This window comes from Lactuca virosa, chromosome 4, assembly GCF_052849685.1.
Source record: "Lactuca virosa cultivar CGN04683 chromosome 4, Lactuca_virosa_CGN04683_v6, whole genome shotgun sequence".
In the NCBI taxonomy this organism is placed as follows: Eukaryota; Viridiplantae; Streptophyta; class Magnoliopsida; order Asterales; family Asteraceae; genus Lactuca; species Lactuca virosa.
Genome location: NC_136429.1, coordinates 359,991,343 through 359,999,014, shown reverse-complemented (window position 1 = coordinate 359,999,014; position 7,672 = coordinate 359,991,343). Strand labels below are relative to the sequence as shown.

Here is a 7,672-nt window from a genome sequence, read left to right as displayed (position 1 = left end):
TTATAAAGTTTGACTATAAAGGTCATTAATTAAAGTATACGGATATAAATGTACGGATAAAAGTCGAGTATTGTTTATAAGTATAAGCGTAACAGTGTATGATATTTGTGTAAATAGGTGACGAATCTTATGGGAGTGTACACAAATATATATATATATATATATATATATATATATATATATATATATATATATATATATATATATATATATACATCCTTAATGGCTACAAACTATTCGTTGAAAGCATCGACACAAAACAATCCACCGATGGGCTGAAAGGAACTATCTCACTTGACCACAACATTGAAATTATCCACTAAAAGGAACAATCAGACACCACAGCATCGCTCGGATACCCCGATGATTATTATTTTTATTTTTATCCTTGCCAATATAAATTTTGGCCATATAAATTTTTATCCTTGTAAATGAAAATTAGATCAAACTAATGGCCATATAAATTTCGGTTTCACCGATTCCCAAAATAACAACCAAAAACAAACTAATAAACAATTCAAGCATACTGGTTTTAAAAGATGGAGGCACTATGATACTTTAGACTCAATTACACATAATATAACGTTACAATAAAGTTTTTGTCAATATTACACACAAACCAAATATTTAATTTGATATCACCCTAACAATAACGTTTTTGTCAATATTACATAGAAAACCAAATATTATTCAAGCCATATAGCATCACATATGATCATAGTTCAAGAAAAAAACAACATTAATACCAAGAGTACACAACGTGAAATTGAAAACAAATAACACCCTCAAAACTGGAACATAGAATCATGAGGAGCAAATCTACAACAGTCCCTACCAAACCAAAAGAGGAGCGAAATCCAAGAACTTCAACATATGTAGCAATAAACATTTAAGGGGAACTATATATGAGATTAGTAGCCACCAAGAAAAAAACACTGGAATATATGCAGCAATGGATCAGCCTAAAAGAACTTTTAGTGGAAGAATGGCCATTGGGACACCATCGATCAGTTTTTTAAGCGTAACAACTCCAGCTAACAGCAAGATCAAATTTACATCCACCAGGAGAAAGGAACCTTTATTGCCAACCATAAATTGAGGCATGAATGCCCAAAATAACAACATAGTTTGGAAGTTTTACCAAATAAGTAACCCACTTTAAACTTGAACTGTACCAGAGAACCACATTAGACTCTTCAAAAGGTGTTTCATGGAGTATATTTTCTGTCCGAAACACAAAGTTTCCCATTGCTAAAACTTTTACAGTTTCTTTCTGAGGGGAGTTTCGTACAACCCATTTATGCATAAAGAAATCCATAAGCATTTCTTACACCTACATTCATATATTGGACATAGAACCTCACATATCAGCACATCTATTGTGTATGTTCTATGTTTATTTGTTGTCTGTGTGTGGTTGTGTGGAACCACTTTGGTGAAATTAAAGAGAATAAGCTAGAAATAGAAATGTACTTCTTTGTTCATTTTACCCTTTTATCTTAACATGGCCATTTAGAGTCATTCAAGACACAACTTTAAAAGCAACGTTGAACAATAAAAATCAATTTGCATGAGCAAAATTAAAAGGAACATTTTAAGATGAACTAAGCAGATCCTTCCTCTTATTCCATAGCATCCATATGAGTATTTTTCACTTAGAGTCGAATGCATAGAAATCCTACAACATCAAGGATAAAACATTAGTCGATATATATAAACTGAGATATGGCAAATCTAATCGTTTAAACAGGCAAAGACACAATTTTCTTTCGCTAAAATCTTAAAAGATAAAACAAAACTCCCAAGCATCTAATCCATTTAACCGAACAGCGCATTCGATGGTTGTGAAACACGTATCAGAAATCTAAGAAGAGTAAGAATGGACAGTGAAGAAAATTTAGCGGTGGAAAATGTTTGGGTCGCAGATAAATGGAATGCGATTTTGGACGTTTCGTCTTCAAAGTGTTTAAACACGCAAGAAGGCATCTTTTTGCCAACCGTTAAGGGCCTTTGACGATGGTGAATGTCGGGTCAAATATGTAAGGTAGTCGATTTTGGATCTTTTGTTGTCTAATAATAAAGCCTAGGATGATTTTTTATGTTATTTTGGATATTCACAGCTTGAAAAACATGAGAGGAAGGCGATTACCAGGAGGAGCTTTCGCGTTTCTTGATCTCCTGATGTTTTTTTAACGATACGGAGACGGGTTTGAAAAGTAGCAGCTGTTATGACATCGTGAAGGACGCATTGACTGGTGGCGATGGTGGTGGAGTGTGGACCCCAAATATAGGAAGATAAAGAGAAATAGATGTTGGTGGCAGCAGTTTATGATGACGATGGTGCCTGAGAGTGGCGGTGCAAATTCTGGTAGTAGTGGATGTATTTGGATTACAATGGAGGTGCAAGTTGTATCGGTGGATATTGGGGTGATACGATGGTGCTGTAAGTGAGATGTTGGTAGCGGGAAGTGGCAGATGATGGTGACGGCGACGCCTGAGAGAGGAGGCTAATGGACTTGGAGATTAGGGTTTTAGTGAAAAGGAGGTTAATGGTTTTTTAGAGAGACGTGGAATTAAGGCTTTTTTATGTAATGGCGGTGGATTAGAAGGGTGATTGGGGAAGACCCAACGTTTTAAATAGGAAAAAATAAATTTTAAAGAATTAAAAATTTAAAATACTTGTTTGTGATTGGTTTAAACATGTTCATTTGGATCACCAACAATAATATAATCCTCACCATTAAACAAAATCAAAGGTCAATATTGAGTCTCCTTGTTTTTAAGACTTTGTCTTAAATTTTTAATATGTATGCATTATAAAGTAGTTATATTATATATATATATATATATATATATATATATATATATATATATATATAAAATACATCATTAATATCTTAAATACAATTTATTAAGCTTTATATACAACAAAATAATACATTTCTTAAAATAAATGTCTTAAAGACAACTTTTATTGCTTTATGTACAACTGTCTACTATAAGGAACTCATAGGCACATGGATTCATCATTTTTATGATGTCTATAATACACTTCAATCTGTAATTCATACGAATTGATTAGGTGTCATATCTCACACCCACCAATTCCTTTTACATAAATTTCAAATATTGAACCTTATAGATTATCTAATCCAACGAATCTAAACACCTCTCAACAACAACAAGTTCATTAATGGATGGTATAGATTAAATTCTTGGTGATCCATATGAAATAAAATATGTCAATAAAAAACAAGACATTACATTTATATCACAATATAAAAGACTATAGCACACACGATCTTACTTTCACACACGCACACACACATAAACTAAGTTTCTTATATTCCAAAAATAAGAGAATATCAACATTTTGAAACCCTAAATGCATCTCTGTCACAAGCAGATACGCCCTAGGCAGTATGCATGAAAGACCATGAGGCGGCTCCTGGCACACAATATGTTATTATGTATGTTATGAAGACTCGGGGGTTAGCCCTAGGCAACATGTATGAAAGACCAGGAGGTGGCTCCTGGCACATTGTATGCTATTATGTATGAAAGACTAGGAGGTGGCTCTTGTCACACTGTATGCTACAATGTATGAAACACCAGGAGGTGGCTCCTGGCACACTGTATGCTGATTAGCCAAGTAGAGTAGTATGCATGCTAGTTGTCTTTGTGATGCTTGCATGGAAGACTAGGAGGTGGCTATTGGCACTTGTCTATAAGACCCAGGGGGTGGCCCCCAACTTGACAAGAAAGAGCACGTGGTGGCCCGTGGCATAATGGCAAGACTATGTGCGGTACATAGCATCTTATTTGGTTATGATATATGTATGGATCGTGGTTATATATGCCATGTATGGATCAGTTGTTATGGATGGTATGTGGTATCCGGGGAACTCACTAAGCTTCGTGCTTACGGTTTTCAGTTTTGGTTTCAAGTACTTCGTTTTCAAAGGAAAGGAGCTGGCTCGACCGCAGCGCATCACACTATGTTTTCTGCACATGAGATCTTTGGGATTACACTCTGATATTATTTCATGATAACATGTGTGACTATTGACACTTTGGTTTTGACATGAGATGTTATTATGGATGTTTTATTACTTATGGTTTTATATAACTTATATAAAAATAAAATTTTTGGCCTTAAATTCTGGGATGTTACAAGTTGGTGTCAGAGCCTTGGTTTGAGAGATTCGGACATACTTTCGGGTGTGTTTGGACTCAAACTAAGGACTTGGTATTAAAAAATTTCAAAAGTAAAATCATTTTATAGAAAGAAGTTTGAAAAGAGAAAAGAACTTTGAAAAGAACAAGGTGTGTGATGCGTGCAATCAGCCGAGCTCAAGTAAGTTTTCCCCAAGATACCCATACATGTTATGTTATGATATGACATGATTATGAGAACTGCATACATGTTATGTTATGATATGATATGATTATGAGAACTGCATGCTAGATTAGGGCTAAGGATCTAGGAAGGATGCGTTATATGTCTACTATATGTGTATGAGAACTACATGTTAGGTTAGGGCTAAGAATCTAGGAAGATGCCTTATATGCTTGTTGTATGTGCTTAATGAGCTGCATGATAGTACTGATCAGTCAGTGATAGGATAGCCTGTTTAGATTATTCCTTATTGTATTAGCCTTTGAATTGTATGTACAGATTCCTGATTAGAGGATAGAATGGCTTGATTGGAATATGATGGTTAGATTTTCCATTTTCTGAATGTTGTTTTCTTTGTGCTTTGTGGGACTCTTAGTGATAAGTGAATATGCTAAGTCACATGGGACACAGGCCGGATAATCTCAGAGTGATGGACTTGACCCTATTTCGCAGCTCTTGTCTGAGTCCAACCGTTCTAGGGATGGGTCTCTTACTCGAAGGATTATCTGATCTCTAATGCATGTGGCTATATTCATGAGGTAGCTAGTTGACATTTTTAGGAATCTTTCAACAGCTGAGGACTGGGTGGGTTCGGGAACCTAGGAAAGCCTAGGATATGCTTTAGTGGGTTAGTAATAAGGTTTAGTGAGTCTTGTGTGCATCAGTTTGAGGAAGTGAATTGGAGGACTCGGGAGGATTGTTGAGGAAAGTATGGATAGGTGTGGAAGGTAGTATTGGGCCCATACTACTGAAAGCACATGATCTATACTTGAGTCGATGAGAGTCTTGGAGAATCTGAGAGGCTTTTGGGAGGAGTTTGTGACTCGGTTTGGGGACAGAGGATGTTCCAGTTGTTGCAGCTTAGCCATGGGCAAGTGAGCTAATGAGCGTCACAGGGTCTCAGACCCTGAAGGATATGATTTCCAAGAGTTACAGATGCGAGAGCGATTTGGAGCACCATGGGAATCAAACTAAGGACTTTGAAAAGAACAAGGTGTGTGATACTTTCGAGTGTGTCTGGAATCAAACTTGGTTTGAGAGATTCGGACATACTTTCGAGTGTGTCTGAAATAAAACTAAGGACTTGGTATTAAAATTCTTCAAAAGTAAAATAATTTTATAAAAAGAAGTTTGAAAAGAGAAAAGAACTTTGAAAAGAACAAGGTGTGTGATGCGTGCAATCAGTCGAGCTCAAGTAAGTTTTCCACAAGATACCCATACATGTTATGTTATGATATGACATGATTATGAGAACTGCATACATGTTATGTTATTACATGACATGATTATGAGAACTGCATGCTAGATTAGGGCTAAGGATCTAGGAAGGATGCCTTATATGCCTACTGTTGTGTATGAGAACTCCATGCTAGGTTAGGGCTAAGGATCTAGGAAGATGCCTTATATGCTTGTTGTAAGTGCTTAATGAGCTGCATGATAGTACTGATCAGTCAGTGATAGGATAGCCTGTTTAGGTTATGACTGGTTGTATGAGCCTTTGAATTGCATGTACAAATTCCTAACTAGAGGATAGAAAGGTTTGATTGGAATATGATGGTTAGATTTTCCATTGTTTGAATGTTGTTTGCTTTGTGATTTGTGGGACTCTTAGTAATGTGAGTTAGCTACTAAGTGAATATGCTAAGTCACATGGGACGTAGGCCGAATAATATCAGAGTGATGGACTTGACCCTATTGCGCAACTCTTTTCTGAGTCCAACCGTTCTAGGGATGGGTCTCTTACTCGAAGGATTATCTGATCTCTAATGTATGTGGCTATATTCATGAGGTAGCTAGTTGACATTTCTAGGAATCTTTCAGCAGCTGAGGACTGGGTGGGTTCGGGAACCAAGGAAAGCCTAGGATATACTTTAGTGGGTTAGTAATGAGGTTTAGTGAGTCTTGGGTGCATCAGTTTGAGGAAGTGAATTGGAGGATTCGGGAGGATTGTTGAGGAAAGTATGGATAGGTGTGGAAGGTAGTATTGGGCCCATACTACTGAAAGCACATGATCCATACTCGAGTCGATGAGAGTCTTGGAGAATCTGAGAAGCTTTTGGGAGGAGTTTGTGACTCGGTTTGGGGACAGAGGATGTTCCAGTTGTTGCAGCTTAGCCATGGGCAAGTGAGCTAATGAGCGTCACAGGGTCTCAGACCCTGAATGATATGATTTCCAAGAGTTGCAGATGCGAGAGCGATTTAGAGCACCCTGGGAATAGAGTTTCGTGCCAAGTGCGTATAGTATAGGGTCCCGAGAAGAGACCCACGACTTCTGATCATCAGGTGAAAGGCCAGCAGGGCCGGATTCAGTGCAGCTCGTACGGGAAAGTGCACAAGGGATTTTGTTGCTCCAAGGGTTTTGGCTGCTACAAGGTAGCGGGGTTGGTCATGTCAGAAAAAGGTGATTAGGATTCCTCCCGATGTTGCGGGTGTTGGGTTATGAGCATTCTAACACTCCTAAGTGTACATGCAACCCTAAATACCTTGGATCTATGTTTTCTCTATTATACATACAATTATGAACATCCAAGGTATTATCCTAGTCTAGCATACAAAATAATAAATATAACAAGATAGAATATATACCTCTTTGATGTAGAATGTCTTCATGAAGCTTGAGTGCCTAGTGCCCCAAGTGTGACACCTCAAATGGTTCACACAACACCAAATACACTTGGAATAACTTGAGAGAAACTTGAACACTCCTTGAAATCGTCTAGCCCTCACACTCACACATTAGTGCACGATTTCTTGAGCCATGAGATTCTTTTATATGGTGGCTATTAGGGTTACACCATGTAACTCATAACTTTACCCATTCCTTATGCTCCATGGATTTTAACCTCCATGGAGTATCCATGGGTCACCCCATGGACTTAGTCCAACATAAGGAATCTTGGATCACAAGCCCACATATATAAGAATGAATGATTTACACAATCAACCCATATATTTAATTAGTCTCCTTTTGATCACTTAATTAATTCCAAATTAATTCTTGATCAATACTAATTAAATAACCTTATTAATATATTAGAACTTATAATATATTAACCAACCTTAAGTGTTATTTCTCTCATTATAGTCTATCCAAATGCATGATGCCATGCAACCCAAATGGACCATGCCGGGTCGGGTCAAGTCTTACCAATTATAGTTATGGACTTAGACATTAATCCAACAGTCTCCCACTTGGATAAGTCTAAAACTATTCTTGCGTATGACTTTAAGAACCGACTGGCAATCGTAGCTCTCAAAAGCTTCCGTCGAACT

The 7,672-nt window shown here is 37.1% G+C and overlaps 1 long non-coding RNA gene across 1 annotated transcript; it reads right to left on the bottom strand.

The window, feature by feature from the left end:
- Positions 1-718: 718 nt before the first annotated feature.
- Positions 719-2,607, bottom strand: LOC145108675 (uncharacterized). The gene is made up of 2 exons (XR_013708463.1): positions 2,150-2,607; positions 719-1,678 (listed from the first exon to the last, which is right to left on the bottom strand). It is a non-coding gene; the product is annotated as an uncharacterized LOC145108675 (long non-coding RNA).
- Between the last annotated feature and the right edge of the window lie 5,065 nt (positions 2,608-7,672).